General features: G+C 38.0%; 1 long non-coding RNA gene across 1 annotated transcript; it reads right to left on the bottom strand.

Annotated features, from left to right (window-relative positions):
- Positions 1–20,626: 20,626 nt before the first annotated feature.
- On the bottom strand, positions 20,627–22,211 carry LOC115412319 (uncharacterized). Its single transcript, XR_003934331.1, has 2 exons — positions 22,178–22,211; positions 20,627–21,808 (listed from the first exon to the last, which is right to left on the bottom strand). It is a non-coding gene; the product is annotated as an uncharacterized LOC115412319 (long non-coding RNA).
- Between the last annotated feature and the right edge of the window lie 56 nt (positions 22,212–22,267).

Consider the following 22,267-nt stretch of genomic DNA (forward strand, 5'->3'; position numbering starts at 1 on the left):
AGAAGTTAGTGTCATTTACTTCTCAAAACTAGGCGTACTTATATAAACCCCTCACATTATCATTTCATACTGGATAAATCATTAACTTGGCTGTTCTTCAGTCCCATCCAGATGAAAGTGGAGTAAAAATCCACTTCATTCGTGCCAAGTGAATGTGTTACGAAGAACTGACAACTTCAGCTTGAAATCTAAAACGCCTTTGAATTCTGCTACATTAATGTATGAGCGATGGTGTGGTTTCACCTGCCAGATTTCTTCTTTATTCTCAGTCTTGGTTGTATGTTTATGTTTAGTTTGTCTTAAAGAAGAAACAGACGAGTTAACTCCTTCATTACCAGCTGATTGAGGAAAACAGATGTGTAGAAGCACTGAAGCAGAAGAAGAAGCCCACACATACACACAGATGTGTTTGGACTTTACTGTATGTTTGGAATGCATTTTCAAGGCTGCACCTCCTTCCCCTCCCTTCCTCCCCTCCCCTCCCTCCCTCCCTCCCATTCATCGTGAGGTCAGGCATTAAGTAAATCACTCTGAAGGATCCCCCTACCCCCTCCTCCAAACTGTGCTGTAATATAATTTGTGCATGGGAGGTTGTGTGGGTTCAGCTGATTACGTTAGCGCTGCCGTGACAAGAGTCAGCTCCTGTCAGCTCCTACAGGAAGAGGAGGAGGAAGGAGGAGGAGGGAGGAGGGAGGAAGGAGGAGGAGGAGGAGGAAAGAGGAGGAAGGAGGAGGAGGAAGGAAGAGGAAGGAACAGGAAGGAGGAAGAAGGAGGAGGAGGAGGAAGGAGGTGGAAGGAGGAGGAGGAAGGAAGAAGGAGGAGGAAAGAGGAGGAGGAAGGAGGAGGAGGAAAGAAGAGGAGAAAGGAGGAAGGAGGAGGAGGAAAGAGGAGGAAGGAGGAAGAGGAAGGAGGAAGGAGGAGGAGGAGGGAAGAGGAGGAAGAAGGAAGAGGAAGGAGGGAGGAGGAGGAGGAGGAAGGAGGAGGAGGAAAGAAGAGGAGAAAGGAGGAAGGAGGAGGAGGAAAGAGGAGGAAGGAGGAAGAGGAAGGAGGAAGGAGGAGGAGGAGGGAAGAGGAGGAAGAAGGAGGAGGAAGGAGGAAGAGGAAAGAGGAGGAGGAAAGAGGAGGAAGGAGGAGGAGGAAGAGGAAGGAGGAGGAGGAAGACGGAGGAGGAAGGAGGAGAAGGAAGACGAAGGAGGAAGGAGGAGGAGGAAAGAGGAGGAAGGAGGAGGAGGAAGAGGAAGGAGGAGGAGGAAGACGGAGGAGGAAGGAGGAGAAGGAAGACGAAGGAGGAAGGAGGAGGAGGAAAGAGGAGGAAGGAGGAGGAGGAAGACGAAGGAGGAAGGAGGAGGAAGATGGAGGAGGAAGGAGGAGAAGGAAGATGAAGGAGGAAGGAGGAGGAAAGAGGAGGAAGGAGGAGGAAGGAGGAGGAGGAAGATGAAGGAGGAAGGAGGAGGAGGAAGATGGAGGAGGCAGGAGCTCCAGCTGATGACGGAGGCATACATTGTCTTCAGTGTTTTCAAAGGGGTAAACTAGAGGCGATCATTACTTGTGTATTAACACAAGTGTTTCCATCAGGACTGCTGTGCAGTTCACTGTCCACAGTGGACAGGATGAGTTTAGAACACAGTGGGTTTATGTCACTAGAGGAAGAAGGAGTCATGCATAACTTCACCTAATGACCTTTGACCTCAACATGTGATCTTTTTTCATTTTTCATGGATTGTGAGACATTCAAATCTCCTCCACTTGTTTATTCTCTCATTTTTCTTTCTCATCCTGTTTGTTTCTTCTCTCTGTTCTGCCACTGCTCTCCTCATTTCTCCTCCTTATTTCACTTAATCTCTTCTGCTTTCTTCTCCTTTGCTCTGTTTTTACTCTTCTCTCCTCCTTGTTCTTCTTTTGTTTTGCAGTTCTTTACTCATTACCTATTTTTTTCTACTCATTTTTCCTCTCCTTATTTCTTCCCTCCTTTCCTTGTTTTCCTCTCCCTTCCTCATTTTTCCTCATTCTTCCTCTCCCCTCTTTTCCTCACTTTGTTTCTCCTATTCTTTTTTGTACTTCACATTTCTTCATTCCCTCTCACCTCCTTCTTTCTCCTCTCCTTGTTTTGCACCTACTCCATTTCTCAACCCATCTGTTTTTTCCTTCCTTCTCCTCTCCTTTCCCCTCCCCTCCTCCTTTCTCCTCTCCTCGTTTCTTCTCGTTTCTCCTCTCCTCTCCTCTCCTCTCCTGGTGTCTCCACGTTTCTCCTCTCCTCTCTTCATTTCTCCTCTCCTCTCCTTGTTTCTCCTCGTTTCTCCTCTCCTCTCTTCTCCTCTCCTTGTTTCTCCTCTCTTCATTTCTCCTCTCCTCTCCTCTCCTCTCCTCTCCTCTCCTCTCCTCTCCTCTCCTCTCCTCTCCTCTCCTCTCCTCCCCTCTCGTCTCCTTGTTTCTCCTCTCCTCGTTTCTCCTCTCCTCTCCTCTCCTCCTCCCCTCTCCTCCCTCCCCTCTCCTCTGGGTCTATTAAGGCTTAATTGGAGCCAGTCTACTTACTGCTGATGGGATCAATGACTGAACCGACAGCGGACACAAACCGTTTTCATTACTTACCACAGTTCAATACATGGGCAGTGACCACAGCAGTTACTGAGCACAGCTCTAATAAAAAGGCTGCACAATGAGAGACACTAATGCAAAAACGCAGCTGAATTATATTCCATAAAGACTAATGGTAACTTTTGTAACTAAAGTGACTTTTTCCTTAAAGTGCACTATAATATATTAAACCCATTGATTAAATACATGAAACCAACTAGATTCTAAAGCATGATGGTGTGATTTTCAGACGCTAAATGTGTGAAAATATGCAAATGTCTGCAGAAACGTGTGCACCCACTGCACACTTCACCTTAACCTTGCATCCTAAAACTCAGGCACACACACACACGAGCACAAAAATTACAGCTCCCATGAGATGTGTTGTTGTGCGATGTGTTCTTTCCTTGCAGTGTAACAGTGATAGGAAATCAATTGGTGTCAGTCAAACGTCCACAAGCACACTGTCTATTGCATCAACTAATGAAATATGCAGCCACAGGATTCTGTCAAATCTGAGCCTCACTGCAAATGGAAGAAAAGAGAAATGATTTGACAACCCTTTTTGTCAAAATATGAAGGGGGGGAAAATCCACTCTGCAAACAGATTATAAAGAACAATTGATTTGGCTTCAACAAGTTAAAACACCTGTGGTTTCTCTGAACAAAACATCTCCTTGGTGGATTAAGTCCCTGAATGGTTATAAATGGAGGCAAAGTAAATCATTATTTGGAAGAAAAGAAACTAAAGTTAGATTTTCCTTTTCCTTTAAATTAACTTCTAAGTAATTATATGTGAACTAGGCCCTTTATAGCAGACATTTAGCGTGGTTGTAGTTGATAAAATGTGTTTAATAATAAATAACAAGGGATTACACTGAAAAAAATTGGACGTGTTATTTACTTAGGAAAACTTAGGAAAGTATTTTCACTTAAAATTGTAAGTAAATTCTACAAGGGTGATCATCAAGTAAACTTTACTTACGGATATACGTTTATTTTACTAGCTAACCTCAGGTGATTTACTGATGATTATTAATATGGTCATTGAATTTGTCTTTCTCCTTCTTTGCAAGTTTTACTTAGACACTGACTGCTTCAAACTGAAAAATGCTAATGCTAATGCACCTAAAGCTAATGACTTTTCTAGGTAAATTTTAAATGCTGTAACATTTTGTTAGAATAAAGTTACGGGAGAGTGAACATTTGTTGCACTTCTTGGATCCCAATGCACCACATGCTTATGAAAAGGCAGTGGTTTTCACTTTCATTAGACAACATATGTCAAAAACAGCACAGACCGTCCAGTCACGGTGTCAAACTGAAATATTCCTTCCACCCAGCTCACTCAGATACTCTCCCCTATAGGCAGAACATGAGTCATAGAACTACAGAACACAGAACAGGAAAACCTCAGAAATACTCTCTTTGGCTGTATTCTTCAGATCCAAAAAGACTACAGCATAAATTGGCTAAAAGGAGATGCATATCTACTTCTCGTGAGTGCTGGAGACTCATCATATCTTACAATTCTGTAGAGTTGTATTCTGTCATTAGTGATTACACAAGGATTGTAGCATTTGGTGACATTAGTTCCAGGTCCGAAGGGCCATGTTACATCTGTGGACTCTCTCTCTGTGACCATCGGGGCTGCTTCTCTAAGGAATACACCTACTTTGGAAACGCAGAAACTTTTCCACTTTTTTGAACTAATTCGGTAGGAAGGAGAAGTCTTCAACCTCTTCTCCTACTGCCGTCACCCAGCTCCTAAAAGACTGATTTGCCACTTCTGCCAGATTGGTGAAGCCGTTTTTCCTAAAAAATTGGATTATACCCATTTTACCTTTTTTCCCCTCCAATTCAGATTACCTTAATTTTTGTTGGATTATAAATTTTCTTCTGTTTCTTGGATTTTAAAAGGCAAAGTGGACAACTGGAACATTTCTGAAAGAGGATTTCAAAGACTGAAATGTGGCATGGAGGACCCCAACGAGATGACAGAGAGTCGAAGGACACAGATAAAGGGGGACTTTAGAATTACTTATTAATCAATATTAGGTTAGGATTTGATTTTAAATTGTTTTTGGAAATCATTTGTTACTGAATACCATTTACACTTTGCTTTGCTAAAACTGCCTACAATGACTTTCCCAAAAGAGAATTCTTTCTATTTCCCTTGAATTATTTCCCTATGTGTAGACTAATGCTTGTAACGTTAAAAAGTTAGGTGTATGTGTGCTCAACATCACAAGTTCTAAAGGTTAATTGTAGTCGTGTTCCACCTAGTGAATTAAAATGTGCCCTTAGGGTCCTTGAACCGGGCCTTAGAATATTGAACCTGATCAGTAACAAGAGCCTAAATCAGGGATATCCAACTCCGGTCCTCAAGAGCCAGTATCCTGCATGTTTTAGACGTTTCCCTCTTCCAGCACACCTGACAGTCGTTATCAGACTTCAGCAGAGCTTGATGATAGGATTATCATTTGAATCAGGTGTGTTGGAAGAGGGATACATCTAAAACATGCAGGATACTGGTCCTCGAGGACCAGGATTGGACACTCCTGGCCTAAATCCATCAGAAGCAGCCACCATAACCAACTGGACTAACGTCGTCACTGTTCATAGAGGGGGTTTCTCCTGTCAGTGAGTGGAGTTAGAGTAAGTAAGGGCAGAGGGTGGGTATAAGGGCGGTGAGAATCAGGCCAATGCTTCACAAAAAGTTTCAGCTTAAAGGTGGGGTATGAGATCTTATGCTCCGTTTCCACTGTGTGGTACCGGCTCGACTCGATTCGACTCGGCTTGGCCTTTTTGCGTTTCCATTATGAAAAAGGACCTGGAATCTGGTACCCGGTACTAGTTTTTTGGTATCACCTCTGCCGAGGTTCCAAGCGATACTAAACCGTGACGTATAACACTGCAGACCACTGATTGGTCAGACAGTTTTCTCTGTGACCTGCTGTTTTACAAAAAACAGATGTGGAAGTTTACAGTAAAAACAGCGGTACATTAATCTACATGATAACAGCCCAAAACTACACCATGGTCGGTCGAGGAGATTCAGTCTTTGGTGGCCAACGTAAAAATTCAGACGAAACAACATGCAACGGGTGAGTTTTCAGCAACTCTCTGAGCAGACAACACGGCAATAACGCGCCGCATCACTATGATGTCCAGGTACTGTAAAGTCAGTAGTATCCTGTAATGGAAACGGTCTGCAGGAATACTGAGTTGAGCCGAGCCGAGTAGAGCTGGTTCCACGTAGTGGAAACGCGGCATTAGACAAACGGTTCGAGCGAGCTACATTTGGAAAATACTCCATTCAAAAGTCCAGACCCCTTTCTTCACACATCCCCCTGAAGCCACGCCTCCATCCAGAGTACTAGCACGTGCAATGCTTGTTCTTGAGGGTTCATGAGTGCTGCACAGCAAACATTCACCCAGCTCCTGCGGTTCCGGCTCCAATCCATGTATACCTCATTCAGTCTCCTCCAACACCCCCACTCTTCCAGAACAGCCCCAGTTCATACTTATCTGACTAACATTACATTTCCTAGTGATTTATGTCAGAGACAAAATAGTTTGCCGGTGAACTTTCCATCCTAATATAGCTAATATAGCCAAGCTCTGGCTCCGTTTCCTGTACAAGTGCTCCAAGCCTCTGAGAATGCACGATTCATGCATGAAGAAGGGTACACGCAGAGGGGGGAGGAGGGAGGGACAAATGGCAGTTGAGTTTGATTGACATATCACCGTTCAATCATTTCGATTGGGCCGGTTTAAATGATTGGATGGTGTTTTTTCAGTCCTGTCGGTTCCACAGGTGACTGAATTTTTTTATGTTTGTGTTAGAGAATGGGTCAGCAACCTTTGCAATCTAAAGAACCATTTTAAGACAGAAAAAAGAAAAACAAAACTGTCTGGAGCCAAAAGAGACCCTTATACCTTTCCTCAAACTGGTGACTGTTTAAGAAGCTCTTTAGGATTAGTTTGTACAGAGTATGTGGAGAATAAATCAAAGTTTCAGTGCATTTACAGAACTACAAAGAAATGACAAAACTACAGAAAACAGTGATATTTGCCATTATTTTTGTTTGATGCTAAAATCAGCTGGTAAGTAAAGGCTTTCTTTGCAATGGAGAATACAGATAAATACATTACCAACAAAAAGTTAAGGATATTTCTTTTTTTTTATGTCATTTTTTTTGGGTCATTTTTGCCATTTGTAAATAAAACTATGCCTGGTCATTAAAAAAATATGTTTCGATTCGATTCACACACAAAAAAAGTAAAAAGCTCTGTGCAAGAATCTCAACTGAAAAAAATAGCCCATAAAATAAAAAAAATATTCTTAACTTTTTGTTTGTACACTACCAGGCAAAAGTTTGGACTCACCTGGTTTTTCTTTATTTTTATGACTATTTTCATTGTAGATTCTCACTGAAGGCATCAAAACTATGAATGAACACATATGGAATTATGTAGTTTAAAAAGGTGTGACAAAACTCAAAGCATGTTTTATATTTTAGATTCTTCAAAATAGCCACATTTTACTTTTATTACTGCTTTGTGCATTCTTGGCACTCTCTTGATGAGCTTCATGAGGTAGTCACCTGAAATGTTTTCCAAAAGTCTGGAAGGAGTTCCAAATGATGCTGAGCTCTTGTTGGCCATCTGTGGTCCATCTCATGTCATTTAAATAAGAAGGTGAGTCCAAACTTTTGCCTGGTAGTGTACCTTCAGTAGTCTAATTTTGCTACTATTACTTTTTTTTTTTTTTTTTTTTATTCATTTGGAGTAGAGTCTGCATACAACTGCATAACATCAGAATCACTTCATTGCTATGGCAAAATATGTACCAAAAAAAAAAAGAAATGTGTCATTCATTTCCATACGGTTTTTGACAAAGCTACATTGAGCCACTGGAAAAGGGTCTAAGAGTCATATGTGGCCCCGGAGCCTCAGGTTGCCTACCCCTGTTTTAGAGCATTTAATTAATTGGTTGTAATCAGGGTGTGAAGGGGATTTTAAGCAATAAAGTAAAAAATGCTCCAGGAAAACATCTCGTACCCCACCTTTCAGTTGTGGAACTAGTTGAGTAAAACCCCTTTTCTACAGTTGGAGACCAGTACCTCAAGAGACAGAGAGCTGAGCCAAGAACACCGCCGGATTGAACACTGTCTAAAGGTATTGTCCAGAGTACATCCAGATCACTGAGCACAGGCATAATTTCATTACATTTTTGGAAGATAATAACCTCTGGAAGTCCTGCTGGCTGCTGTCAGGTACGATTATGAAACAGGCAAAAACAACAGACAAATCATTACCCGTTGTCTGTATTTTAACTAAATAAATAGTCGGAGTTTATTACCTTTCTAAAACTGGCAGTTTGGACACAAGGGATAATATTTAACTGTCAGGATGTGCTCCGTCTGTGCAGTCTGCAGATGTGTGTTTGTGCTGTGTCTGTCTACTTGTAAACCCACAAGACACTGAAAGCAGGACGCTAATGACATAGAACGGAGCTGCTCTGAAACAGCAGAAACAGGGAATTAAGGAAAATTCAAGCTTCCTCTCCTGGTGTGGAAGGCACCCATCAACATTAAAACTGGCAGAAAGAATAAAGGACTAAAACACCTTTACTCACTTGTCTCCACTGATGCGTCTCGCAATTATAAAAGTCGAATTTGTCCATTGTGTTATTTCAAGAGCACTGGGGGAGACATTTGTGGTCAAAATATTAGTCCTTTTACCATTTTGGAAGACCCTCCCAATCAGGTCCATAAGTATTGAAAGGTTGAAGGGTGGACTTTCAGCTTTAATTCGAGGGGTTTGAAAAAAAATAGGAACTCCTTTACTTGTATTGACATGTCCAAAGTGTTACAACAGCTACTTAATGGAAATCTGGAGCAACATCTGGAATTAGCTCCAGATCTTTAGCCCTTTAACCCCTGACGTGTCTATGGTGAGCAGTCTGAAGGTATGATTTATTTTAAATATTCAGAAAAATTAAACTGTTTACGTAATAGGAAATTTTTCCAAACGGGCTGATAGAAAAGACCTTGTGCTTTCCATAGATCTTCCAGAGACCTTCGTTTCAAATCCAAACTCAAAACCCATCTGTTTAGAACCGCTTTCTCTTTGTGAACACAATTGCATTGTCCAATATTTTAACCTGCCCAGGCAAAGGAATTATAATTTAAGGGGAACTGAAATCTACAAGAAAATTAACTGTAGCACAAACATAAAAAGCCAGGGTATCTCTGTTAGAGATAGAGGGGTACATCTGTGGAATAATCTGGATCCAAACTTTAAAATGTCTTCTTCAAAGTGTGCATTTAAAAGGATGTAGAAATCCAGTATAATAACAAAATACAGAACATTATCTGAACCAAGGTTCTAATAGTTTTGGATTTTTCATTATAGTTTAGTTTTATTTAGTTTTGACTTTTTTTTCTCTAATTCAGTTAGTTTTACTTAGTTTTTAGAGCAGGTTTGCTAGTTTATATTAGTTTTTGATATTTTCTAAATGCTTAGTTTTAGTTTAGTTTTTTTATATCTTTTCTCTTCTTCGCCGTCATATTCAAATAAATCCCAGACAGGATTCTGCTGCTTTCTCCCAACTTTAGTCTCCATGTTTCCAGGTAGAGTGGGGACCAGAAGACGACTGGAAACCACAAGTGACAAGAAGTGACGGACCGTTAAATATCATATGGTGCCAGCAGCTAAAATCGCTTGAGGGAAATAAATGGATTTCATACCAATCCGACATTTACAAAGACGAAAACTAAGGGAATTTTATCCATCATTTTTATACGTTTCAGTTAGTTTTGTAAGCACACAATAAAGTTTCAGTTAGTTTTCATTTTTTTCTTTTAATTATAGTTTTGATTTATTTCAGTTAACGAAAATGTTTTTACAATTGTAGTTTTCGTCATTTCGTTAGTTTTCGTTAATGATAATAACCTTGATCTGAGTAAGTGAATATCCGGTTAGAATATAAAAGAAGGCTTAGAATAAGAGATTACTGTAATTAATTAATTTACACAGACTATCATGATAAGGAGATATTATCACATTTATTACCTCCGCCAAGGAGGTTATGTTTTTGCCAGGGTTTGTTTGTTTGTTTGTTTGTCTGTCCGTTAGTGTGCAACATAACTCAAAAAGCTATGGACAGATTTGGATGAAATTTTCAGGGTTTGTTGGAAATGGGATAAGGAAGAAATGATTAAATTTTGGTGGTGATCGGGGGTGGGGGGGCCCACGGGGGGGGCCACTGATCAGCCTTGGCGGAGGTCTGCGCTCTCCGAGTGCTTCTAGTTTATGAATGTATTTGTAGTGAATATTTAAAGTGCATATAAATATTATAGTTTATATTAAAAATGGTTGATTATGCAAATCTGATTGTGTGAGGTGACTAAAAAAAGAGTATGTGAATGGTTTGTATGGATGTTTTTGTGTTATTGTAAAAATATACAGAAGAAAAGGTGTGTTAACAAAGCAAAGGAGCCAAATTAATTGAATTATTACTTTGTATGGTTCTTTGTTATCTGATAATTCTATGTGCTCAAAATAAAACTACACTAACAAACTAACAAGTTGTAAGATGTGTATCACTGTCCAAACACTTCTGGACCAAACTGTATAATAAACTGCATTCACTGATGCATGTAATGTGTTCATAAGTAGAATAGACTCATTGGAACTTTGATTTGTGGAAAAAGTCTGGGTTTTATATGACAAGATACTTCCCATGAGATCTTCTGTTCAGCGCTAAGGACAGAACCAAGGTCAGAGCCGATGGGTGGAGACTCTGAGTCCAGTCCATCGCTCATATGAGCTAATGCTAACACAGTAAATGTCTGGCCTTTCCATTCATTTTTCCTCCCCACCTTTTTTGTCTTTATTTCTTCCTCTCTCTCTCTCTCTCCTGATAACTGAAGCACTTAGTCTAATGCAAGTAATGATGATGACTGTTTTCCAGGCTGGCCCTTATTGAAAAAGCAGTAAATGGGCCAAGATTTATTGCAGTAAATTACATCACCCTCTCCCTCTCTCTTCTTCTTTGGCCAGGTTTGCTCTTCCTTTATTTAACATCTTATTATCCAGGTTTCTTGCTGACTTCCTTCTGCGTCTCTTTAATTTCGAATCTTTTCGGTCCAAATTAATAAATAAATTAAAAAAAAAGCTCTTAAGACAGTAAATAAAACAGACATGTGCTTGGATTATGTGGTTAGGGATGTTTTTAAGTGTAAATGTTGTATACAGTATTGCATAACACATCATCACTAAAGCATGTGTGCCTTTTTTCATCAGTGCTTTGTGACTTTTTGTCATTTTTTTTTTATAGAGAGAATAAGTCATGAGCTGTGCTGCAGGGCTGAATACGTGCACACTTACGTCCCTCTGTGGGTGTGTATGAGTCGAGTTCATGCTATCGATGACGTTCAGGGAATTACGTGTTGTTTTAAACACAGAGGAAGCTTCGGTGAGGACAACCAAGGAGTCGAGTAGCCCGGAGATTAGCTTAAGGGTTGAAAAACATACATATGTACCGTTGTGTGGAAATATTTAAAACACCCCCTCAACCTACTGGGAGTTCATACGGAGGATTGTACAGATGAGCAGGAGTCGCTAACACAGGATTATGTAACAACCAAGACATCAGAATAAGATTAATCTGAGCTGAGTTTCTTTTAAAACACAGTAAATATGTATTGGGCTTTGCTAGTTTTGTTCTTTAAAGTCTAATTTTTAGTATCTTATTTTTGCAAAATAACAAAACTTATAAAACATTTTGGCTAAAAGATAAAAAAAAAAAAAAAAAAATGGAGCTTTGAAATATTTTGCCATTTTTTGCCATGAGCTTTAGTTGTAGGAATGTTTACAGATGACTCTGACTCATTACCATTCACACACCCCCCCCCCAGAGGGGAGGCAAGGGGTATTGTTTTTGGTTCAGTTTGTTTGTTTATTAACACTCTAGCAGGAAAAACTATTGGTTGAATTCATACCAGATTGGGTTTATAGATTGCCAGTGACACAGAATAGATCTGGTGAAATTTTGGGAACAGTAGGTCAAAGTTAAACATTTTTTTATGAATTAAAAAAAAAAAAAAAAAAAATTTTCTCATCTACTTATAATGGGTGAAATTTCACATGTCTGTAGCAGCAAAACTATTGCTTGAATTCATACCAAATTGGGTTTATAGATTGCCAGTGATCCAGAATAGATCTGATTACATTTTGGGAAAAGTAAGTAAAAGTTCAAATTTTTTATGAAATTAATTTTTTAAATTTTTTTTTCACATTTACTTATAATGGGCGAAATTCCAAATGCCAGTAGCAGCAAACTATTGGTTGAATTCATACCAAATTGGGTTTGTAGATTGCCAGTGACCCAGAATAAATGCCATTACATCTTGGGAAAAGTAGGTCAAAGTTAAAATTTTTTAAATTTTTAAAATCTTTTTTTCCCCATTTACTTGTAATGGGTGAAATTTCAAATGTCTGTAGCAGCAAAACTATTGGTTGAATTTATACCAAATTGCGTTAATAGATTGCCAGTGACCCAGAATAGATGTGGTTACATTTTGGGAAAAATAGGTCAAAGTTCACATTTTTTATGAATTTTTTACATCTCTTTTTCTCCCACTTATAATGGGTGAAATAAAAACATCAATTTTGTTTATATTTACTTCAGACTTGGCACATATGTAGAGACAATTGATACGCTGACATCAGCACATGCATAGACATGATGACAGTGCTGGCCACTGCGCCACAGAAATCGTCTTTAATATTAACATGGTTCTTTTTTTCTGTACTCTGGTGTTACACAGTACTTTTCTGCTATTACATATTACTCTGTTATGATGATTCTGATACTGTTTTTTCATTTTACACAAGTTTTGAGGATATGAGTGTTTACATTCATGAAAATCCTCACTTGATTTTGTATCAGAATGAGAAATGGGGGTGGGATTAAATAAGTTTTCTTCTTCCCTCTCCTTTTCGAGCATTAATGAATTAATTTGAAATATTGAACTTAGATGTGTTCTGTTGAATCTATTGTATTATCCGATACTGTTGTATGTAGGTAGTTTCTGTAGTAAAATGCTGACTCACTTGCTCGACATAAACGAAATGAATGAAAATGTGACTTCCTACTAAAATTCATTATCCAAGTCCATGATCATATCTGTTTCCTGTCGTATTTGAACTCAGCAGGTGCACATGTGAAACATTTGCATTTTCTTGCTTTTAAAATAAATTAACTGCGTCTGGGCTTTGGTGTCTTATTGTCCAGTACGAACACAATACAGTAAAACAGAAGGAGAATGATGACCTGATTCTTTTCCAGTAAATGTCACACCTTTTCATGCACGCTGTACAATTTCAGTTGTATTTAACCAATCTCATGTCTGTCACCTGCAGGCGAATCACTTAAATCCATAGCGGGTTTTGCTGATAGTTACATTAATAACTATTTCATGTGCCTCCATGCCTCAATCACACAGAGGTGTTGGTCTGGGGGCATCAAAAGCACTGGATTCCCCGGAGAGCTGACAGTAAGATATGTTACAAGTAATGAGCTTTTTGTTTCCAGACTCCATTATTACCCCCCCCCCCCCGAAGGGGAGGCAAGGGGTAATGTTTTTGGTTCGGTTTGTTTCTTTGTTTGTTAACACTGCAGCAGCAAAACTATTGGTTGAATTCATACCAAATTTGGTTTATATATTGCCACTGACCCAGATTAGATCTCATTACATTTTGGGGAAAGTAAGTCAAAGTTCAAATTTTGTTTGAATTTTCCAAATCTTTTTTTTTTTTTTTCCCCCATTTACTTATAATGGGCAAAATTTCAAATGTCTGTAGCAGCAAAACTATTGCTTTAATTCATGCTAAATTTGGTTTACAGATTGCAAGTGACCCAGAATAAATGTCAATACATTTTGGGAAAAATAGGTCAAAGTTTAAATTTTTTATAAATTAAAAAAAAAAAAATCCCCATTTACTTATAATGGGTGGAATTCCAAATGTCTGTAGCCGCAAAACATTGGTTGAATTCATATCAAATTGGGTTTACAGATTGCCAGAATAGATGTGATTACATTTTAGGAAAAGAAGGTCAAAGTTCAAAAGTTTTATGAATTTTTTATCAGTTTTCTTCTCATTTACTTACATTGAGTGAGATTTCAAATGTCTATAAAAACATCAATTTTGTTTCAATTTACTTCAGACTTGGCACATATATAGAAGCAACTGATATGCCGACATCAGCACATGCATAGACATGATGACATCAGCTGGATTAATGCCAAAATAAGTTACGATACATGCGAGGGGCGGGGTTTGTTGTGCCTGGCACCACTTCTTCAGTTTGTTTCATTTTAACAAAGTCTGAAATACACACAATATCGAATCATGTATGCGGTTATTTATAAAACCCCTGTGTTTATGCATTAAGGGCTGTATGTAAAGTGTTTTGACCATGTGCTTCACAGCTTCATTTCAGTTGGTTAAATCATTTATCGATATATGTACATATAACACAGTTTGTTGTTTTTATTGGGAGGTGGAGCGAGGTTTCTACGATCTGGGTCAGATTTATGTAGTCATGCTGAGATCTGGGGAGTGTGTGTGCATGTGTGTACAGGGTGTGAAGTGACGAGTGGAGGGTTTAATCTGGGGTCTGCCGCCTGCATGGACGCATCAATCAAAACGCCCACCTCCGAATCCTGGACCTGACAAAACTGTCATGGCTGTCAATCTCTGGCTCCCTCTCACACACAAACACAAATAGATTTATTCACCTTACTCAGGGTTTCCCTTTGGTTTTTAGATGGTTTAGGTAATGTCTGGGTTGTTTTAGGAACATGTAGGGGAAGTTTGGGATAAAATATAACATTTACAATAAATGCTCTATTACTTCACATCATTATAGACCATCACCAACATATCTTTGGTGAAATTCTTGGAAAGCTAGAACAAACAAGAAATAAACAAATGGCGTAAAAGGTTGGGTGCTGCATCTAAACATTATAACCCTGATTCTAAAAAAATTCTGTCATTGCATAAAATGTCAATAAAAATGGAACACCAGTATTTGCAAACCTCATAAACTCATATTTCGTTAACAATAGAACACAGAAAATGTCTCAAATGTTTAAACTAAGAGTATGTATAATCATAAGAAAAAAAGATCATTTTGAATTTGACAGAAAAGAAAGTGAAATAGTATGCAAAACAGATGGAGGAACATTTAAAAACTAGTTATGTGAATTGGAGGCGAATTGGTAACACACTTAGATATATTTAAAAAACAAACAAACAAACAAACAAACAAACAAAAACAAAGAAGAAGAAAAAGAAAAAAAAGAGCACTTCAGGGAGCCAGTCTCTGAGAAGTAAAGATGGACCGAGGTTCAACAGTCCATGAAGAAACTGTGTGAAGACTTTGAATATGTCATTATCTATATTGCCCAATATAATCAAAAGATTCAGGGAATCTGGAGAACTCTCTGTTTCTAAGGAACACAGCAGGAGTTCATGTTGGGTGCTCATGATCTTGGGCCCTCAGGAGGCACTGCATTAAAAACAGACATGATTCTGCCATAAATCACTTCATGGATTTAGAAAGATTTCCAGAAGTTGCTGTCTGTGAGCACACTTCACTTTTGGACCTTTGCATCATCTGATCCAAAAATGCAGATTAAAGTTCTGTCATATGAGGTAGATGACATATGTGAACATGATCTAGAGATGCTACTGTCTTCTCTGGGACAAACCTCATTAAAATGGCCTGAGGGGTGGAAACCCTCAGGCTTGTTCAGTACTCTGTTCAAAAGCCTAAATCTGTGATGGTATGGGGGTGCATTAGTGGCTATGGGATGGGGAGTTTACACATGTGTGAAGGCCCCATTAATGCTGAAAGGTTCATACAGGTTTTAGAGGAACTAGACATGAGAAGGTTTTGCATATTAAAGCAAGACTATGCAAAACTTCATACTATATCTATTATAGCATCATGACTTCATAGTAGAAGAGTCTGGGTCCTGAACTGACCTGACCAGAGTCCAGACCTTTAACAAACTGAACACATATGGTGCATCATAAAACACAATATATGACATAGAAGACCCAGGACTGTTGAGCAGCTCTAATATTAGATCAGACATGTATGAAACAAGAACGAGAACAGTCCTCTGGTTCATAGACTGTTATTTAAAATAAGAGTGGATGATACACGGTGGTAAACATGATCCTGTCCCAACGTTTTGGAGATGTGATGCTGCCCTCAAACTCAAAATGACCTTTCTTTTAAAAAAGGGTGCATTTTCTCATCTTAAACATTTGATGTTTTCTCTGATCTGTTATAAATAAATTATGAGCTTATGAGGTTTGCAAATCGTTGCATTTTATTTTTACTTACATGTTACCAGAGGTGGGTAGTCCCAGCTCCATAGAGTAAAAATCCTGCCATGTATTGGTTTGACCTGTTCACTTAAAAAGCATTGAAAGTCATTAAATAGATTTTGTCAAAATTAAGGCCTTAAATGGCATTAAAAAGTATTAAATTCGATGTCCAGAGGGATTAAAAAATGTAATACACTTTATGGGGGAAAAAAAGCATTGTTATTCACGATTTATTTTGATTATATTAACATTTACTAAATTTGATCTGAAGTATATTGTGATGATTGACATGCCAAACCCTTTCATTGGCTATTGTTTATGGCCGATACACGAAGTCACAACACCGGATGCTTGGAATATAATGTGCTGTGGTGAAAGAGCGGAGGGAATAATATTAACAAATGTCGGAAAAATGGGAAAATGCAAGTTTCAGCAGAAGTGATTGGAGGAGGAACTATTCAGAACCTGGTTAAAGCCTGTCGACGGTAAACTGTCATAAAACTATATATAAAACTGTATCTGCAGGTGGATGTGGGCATTAGATTTGTTTAAGGTGGCCTTAAAAAGCATTAAATTAGATTTGCTGATACCTGCAGAAACCCTGTAACACAGGTGATTCCACTAATTATCCCATCTACCTGGATGAGGAGTTGTGCTCATCCAAACTGGCTGGTTCAGTGAGTGGTTGGAACCAAGGTTCTAAATAGTTTTGCATTTCTCATTATAGTTACCTCCGCCAAGGAGGTTATGTTTTTGCCAGGGTTTGTTTGTCTGTTTGTTTGTTTGTTTGTTTGTCTGTCCGTTAGTGTGCAACATAACTCAAAAACTTATGGACAGATTTGGATGAAATTTTCAGGGTTTGTTGGAAATGGGATAAGGAAGAAATGATTAAATTTTGGTGGTGATCGGGGGTGGGGGGGCCCACGGGGGGCGCCACTGATCAGCCTTGGCGGAGGTCTGCGCCCTCCGAGTGCTTCTAGTTTAGTTTTATTTAGTTTTGACTTTTGTTTTCTCTAATTAAGTTAGTTTTAATTTGTTTTTAGAACAGGTTTGCTAGTTTTTATTAGTTTTCTTTTTTTTTTTCTAAATGCTTAGTTTTAGTTTAGTTTTAGTATTAATTTTAGTTTTGTTGTATCTTTTATCTTCTTCGCCATCGTGTTCAAATAAATCCCGTACAGGACTTTACTTTCTCCCAACTTTAGTCTCCATGTTTCCAGGTAGAGTGGGAACCAGAAAACGACTCTAAATCACAAGTGACGCGAAGTGACGGACCGTGAAGTGTCATATGGTGCTGCTAGCTAAAATTGCTAGAGCGAAATAAATAGCTTTCGTATCAATCCAACATTGACAATGACGAAAACGAAGGGAATTTTATGCACAATTTTTATACGTTTTAGTTAGTTTTGTAAGCACACAATACACTTTCAGTTAGTTATCGTTTTTTCTTTTAATTATAGTTTTTATGTATTTCAGTTAACGAAAGTGTTGTTTCAATTCTAGCTTTATGTATTTATTTATTTATAGAGCACTTTTCACAGACAGAGTCACAAAGTGCTTTATCAATTCAAATCAGAATCAAATTAAGTTTACAGATACCGATAGTTTTCATCATTTCGTTAGTTTTTGTTAACGATAATAACCTTGGTTGGAACAAATACATGGCAGGACTTTTACTCTACGGAGCTGGGATTACCCACCTCTGCATTTCACCCAGAGTCCCAGTTTCTGTTTGGAATTGGAGTTGTATAATGACAAGAAGAAAATATTTGACCAATGTTGAATAGGTACGTACACAGTGAAGAACAATTGTTTACTCTGCTAAATAATATAATTTATTCAACTGACCTCACATGTTTACAACTATACTCTTATAGACATGAATAAATAAATAGCTCATTTCACTGTCAACAAACATCATTTTCAATGCTGCATTTAAAAGTAGACTAATTTTTTCCTACGCTTTTTTTTTTTTTGTATATACATTTATCACACAAAAATACAGCATCATTGCAGTTTACGACACAGAGCCACAAATACGTCAGTCGTACAGCTGACACTGATTCTTTTCTGTGTGTTTCAGGTTGAGTGAATGAACCTAAGCTACAACACAGTCCTTATGAGGTTTTGTCTGATGAGGAGGACAGTTTTACATTCACATTTAAGTCTGATGACATCGCCTGACACTTTGCATAGTATCAGACCGGCAGAAAAACACCCGTTCAGGTTCAGTCGGTTCTAGAGGAGGGATGGGATCAGGTGTGGAATAAAATCTGACACCTCACCGTCTAGCTGTAGTTATGATCATGTACATCCTGTCGACCAGTCTGACTTTGAGGGGATTTTTTTTTTTAATGTATTTTGACTGTCACCAACCCAACGTTTCCAGTGTGAACCCTTGAATTAAGGCGAGTCCGTGGACTGAAAACGACACCAGCAAACCCACTGGAAAAAATTCTAAATCTTACCAAGTGTATTTTTCTCATTTCTAGTCCAAGTATCTCATCACACTTAAAATAAGACATAATCTCCTAAAGAGTAACTTTTCACTATTGGCTTTTCCATTGGACATATGCACAGAACTTTACCGATATTTACTGTCGAAAAAACAGAAGTGTGTAATGTCGGTTTTTCCATTAAATCACAAATACGATGATTTGTTTATTATCGCGAGATGGCACGAGAAGTCATTCCATAAACATGATGACAAACATAAATATCATGTTGATTTACAGATATATTCATTATTATTAAAAATTACCCCTCTATCCCATACTAAATTAAAAAATTATTCGGTTTTCTGGTGCATCCACATATAACACGCCATGTTTCTTTAAAAACTCTTCTTTTTCTCTTGTTGTAACATCCGTCAACATCCATTTTTAAAATTTTATTCACGACTCTAGTTGCATAAAAAGGTCTTCCATTGCAGTTTTGTGTGATATACGAATTTTTCGCTACACCCGAAAAACCACCTCTTGCCAGTGCAAAAACTTTTCATCGAAAAAGGAGAGTTGACGAAAGTGACGTTTTTCTATTAGGCAAATTTTTATGCGCAAGTTATATTTGCGGAATTTGAGGGTCAACGGAAAAGCGACTAGTAAGATATAAGAACTTATTTTTAGATAACAGAGCTTGAAAATCTTATTTCAAGAAATCTTACCAAGATAATTTTCACTTGTTCCATTGGCAGACTTTTTTTTTGCTTGAATTAAGCAAATAATCTTGAATTAAGCAAAAAAATCTGCCAATGGAACAAGTAAAAATGATCTTGGTAAGATATCTTGAAATTAGATTTTCAAGATCTATTGTCTAAAAATAAGTTCTTATATCTCATTGAAAAGTTACTCTTTAGGTCAAGGCTGTCAAACTCATTTTAGTTCAGTTCCACATTCAGCCTGATTTGATCTCCAGTGGGCCGGACCAGTAAAATAATAACAGTGAAAAAAGTAAAATTCTATTATTATCAGGTTTACGTCTACAAAGTTTCCTTAAAAATCTGAATAACATGAACAACTCGAATTGTCTTAAGAAAAACAAGTGCATTTTTAACAATGTTATGCTTCGGTTTATCAGTTTATCATTTACACATGTGCATTACAATCACACAAAACATTTAGTAGCAAGCAAAATACTGGTAAAATTGCATTTACTTTTCTTAAGACATTTCTGTTTGTTCATATTTGTTCAGGTTATTCACATTTTTTTGTAAATGTATAGTTTGGTAATGTAAACATTTTAGTGTAATTTTAGTTTTTTTTTTTTACACCAAAAAACAAAGAGAAAATTTGGGGTTGTCATTATTTATAGGTTATTATGATAATATTTTACTGGTCTGACCCACTTGAAATCTAATTGGACTGTATGTGTCTGTATGTGGAACCTGAATTAAAATTATTTTGACACCATTGATTGTTATATCTTCAGTGTAATTTTTGCAGTGTTTCACAAATTCATCCCGAAGGCCAGATTGGACCCTTTGGCAGGCCGGATTTGGCCCCCGGGCCGCATGTTTGACATCTGTGCTTCAGGTGATTATGTCTTATTTTAAGTGTGATGAGATGTTTTGACCAGAAATGAGATAAGATTTGGATTTTTGCAGAGGAGATAAAACACAGAAAAGTGGACAATAGTAACACTTAACAATGCCAATAATCACTGCAACAGCTACATAATTTATCCCATCTCAGATTGTTTCAAAACAGCCTGATCTGGGCCAATACAAGGACTGACTCTGGGGGAAAAACACACTGTAAAACAAAACCCGGTCAACCTTACTTCCAAAAAATCTCAGCAGCATTAATCAAATGTCCTGAGGGCTAATCAACTGGGGATTGGATCAATAATGGTCGGTGCCACTGACACCATCCTGGGATGAACTATCATTTCCTGTCTCCGCTAACCCGCTGTGGCTGGCCAGTCGATAAGTGTTTAGGACAAAGAAACAAACGTCATAGACACACACAGATGCACAAAACTTAAATGATTTTCCAATCAATCCAGGCAACTGTTGGGTCCCATTTGGGTTTAGACGAATATGAAAAACAATTAGCAAAATGAACATGTGCTTCTATTGTTGTCAAGCTTGTGTTCTGATGTAGCTGGAGTACTGCCTTTTTTTTTTTTTTTTTTCTTGCAATGTTGGACAAACCTCAACACTGCAAATGGATTTTCATATTTAAGGGAAAGAAATGGATGCCAGTTGTTGCCTGGAAAGAGGAAAACACATTAAAACATCTAATAAAGTAGAGTTAGGGATCAGGGTTACATTCATACGTAACGACTCTGCATTTCACCGTTTACATTTAGCGTTCACATTTGACATTTCCTCATATTTCATGGATTCTTATTGTTCCCTCTTGGATGTTGCCAAACTAGAATGGCACTTGTTCCATTGTTGAAGATCTCAGATGTATATGATAAAGGTGGAGTAAGACTTTTTATATCTGAACTTAACAACCGAACAAACTCATACTTAGTTCAATTAGGGGAATTCTGTCATCTTTTGATGCTATTTATCTATTTGTTTTTCAGACGAAGGGTAAGGTATAGGAGTATAAGGAAGAACAGTTAAAATGGCAGAACATCACAGCTGTCGGATGATCTTTCTGAAGAAGTAAAGGTAAAACAGAACTTTAATACTGAAAAACAAACAGCTAAATAGCATACACTTCCATTAGAGGACCCAAATTAATATCTATAGATGTGCTGTAATTGGATGTTGATTGGCTGTAATTCATAGTTCTTGGACACATGGAAGGTAAAACAGGACTTTTTCTTTTACCCACTACCTGCCAGTTATTACCAGGCTGGTTGTTGTTCAGCTGGATACACTAAGTGACAAAAAGATGAACTTGGGTTAGAAAGAAAGAAAGCTCATACACATAAAATAAAACTATTTTTCACCCACTAGCCTTACATCGGCAGCAGCATACAGCCAATGAAGACTAATTTAAACTGTTGCTACTGTTTACCTGACAATGGACCCATTTAGATTAGATTTATGACTTCAGATACAGCGCTAATCTAACCAGAATGTGAACTACTGTACACACAGAAATTAACGACCCATCACTTGGAAGAGCTCATTAGCTAACGTAGCTAAACAGACTGACTTCTGACAATGAGGAACCCCTTGTTATTCCTTTCTCAAACGGCAGCAGTGGTAGTCTATCCATATGTAAAATACACAGAACTGTCTTTTTTTTACACTTTCATCCTGTTAGAGGAGGGATTCTCCTCCACAGACAGATGTTTACATCCATAAGAGGAGCTCAGGCAGAGACTTCACTGTTTGTAGTGATTAAATATTAGAGAGCTGTACAGTCGTGGAAAAAATTATTAGACCACCCCTTGTTTTCTTCAATTTCTTGTTCATTTTAATGCCTGGTACAACTAAAGGTACATTTGTTTGGATAAATATAATGATAACAACAAAAATAGCTCATTAGAGTTTAATTTCAGAGCTGATATTTAACCAGTTTCCATGTTTTCTTGATAATAACCAAAATCACTTCAGTTCTTACATCAATATCTATGGCATTGTACTGCCAAAAACAGTGCTTTTAGGCATTCCATGTTTTCTTTTCTGTCTATTTTAGTCACATGATACACACAGGAGTTAGTACTTGATTGCATAACCACTGTTTTTGATGACTTTTGATGGTCTAATAATTTTTTTCGTGACTGTATATGCATATGTCATCAGAAATGTCCAAAACTTGTCACATAGGCTACGTTCAGACTGTGGCCCAAATCTGATTTTTTTGCCCATATG

This window comes from Sphaeramia orbicularis, chromosome 21 (genome assembly GCF_902148855.1).
Source record: "Sphaeramia orbicularis chromosome 21, fSphaOr1.1, whole genome shotgun sequence".
NCBI classification, from domain to species: domain Eukaryota; kingdom Metazoa; phylum Chordata; class Actinopteri; order Kurtiformes; family Apogonidae; genus Sphaeramia; species Sphaeramia orbicularis.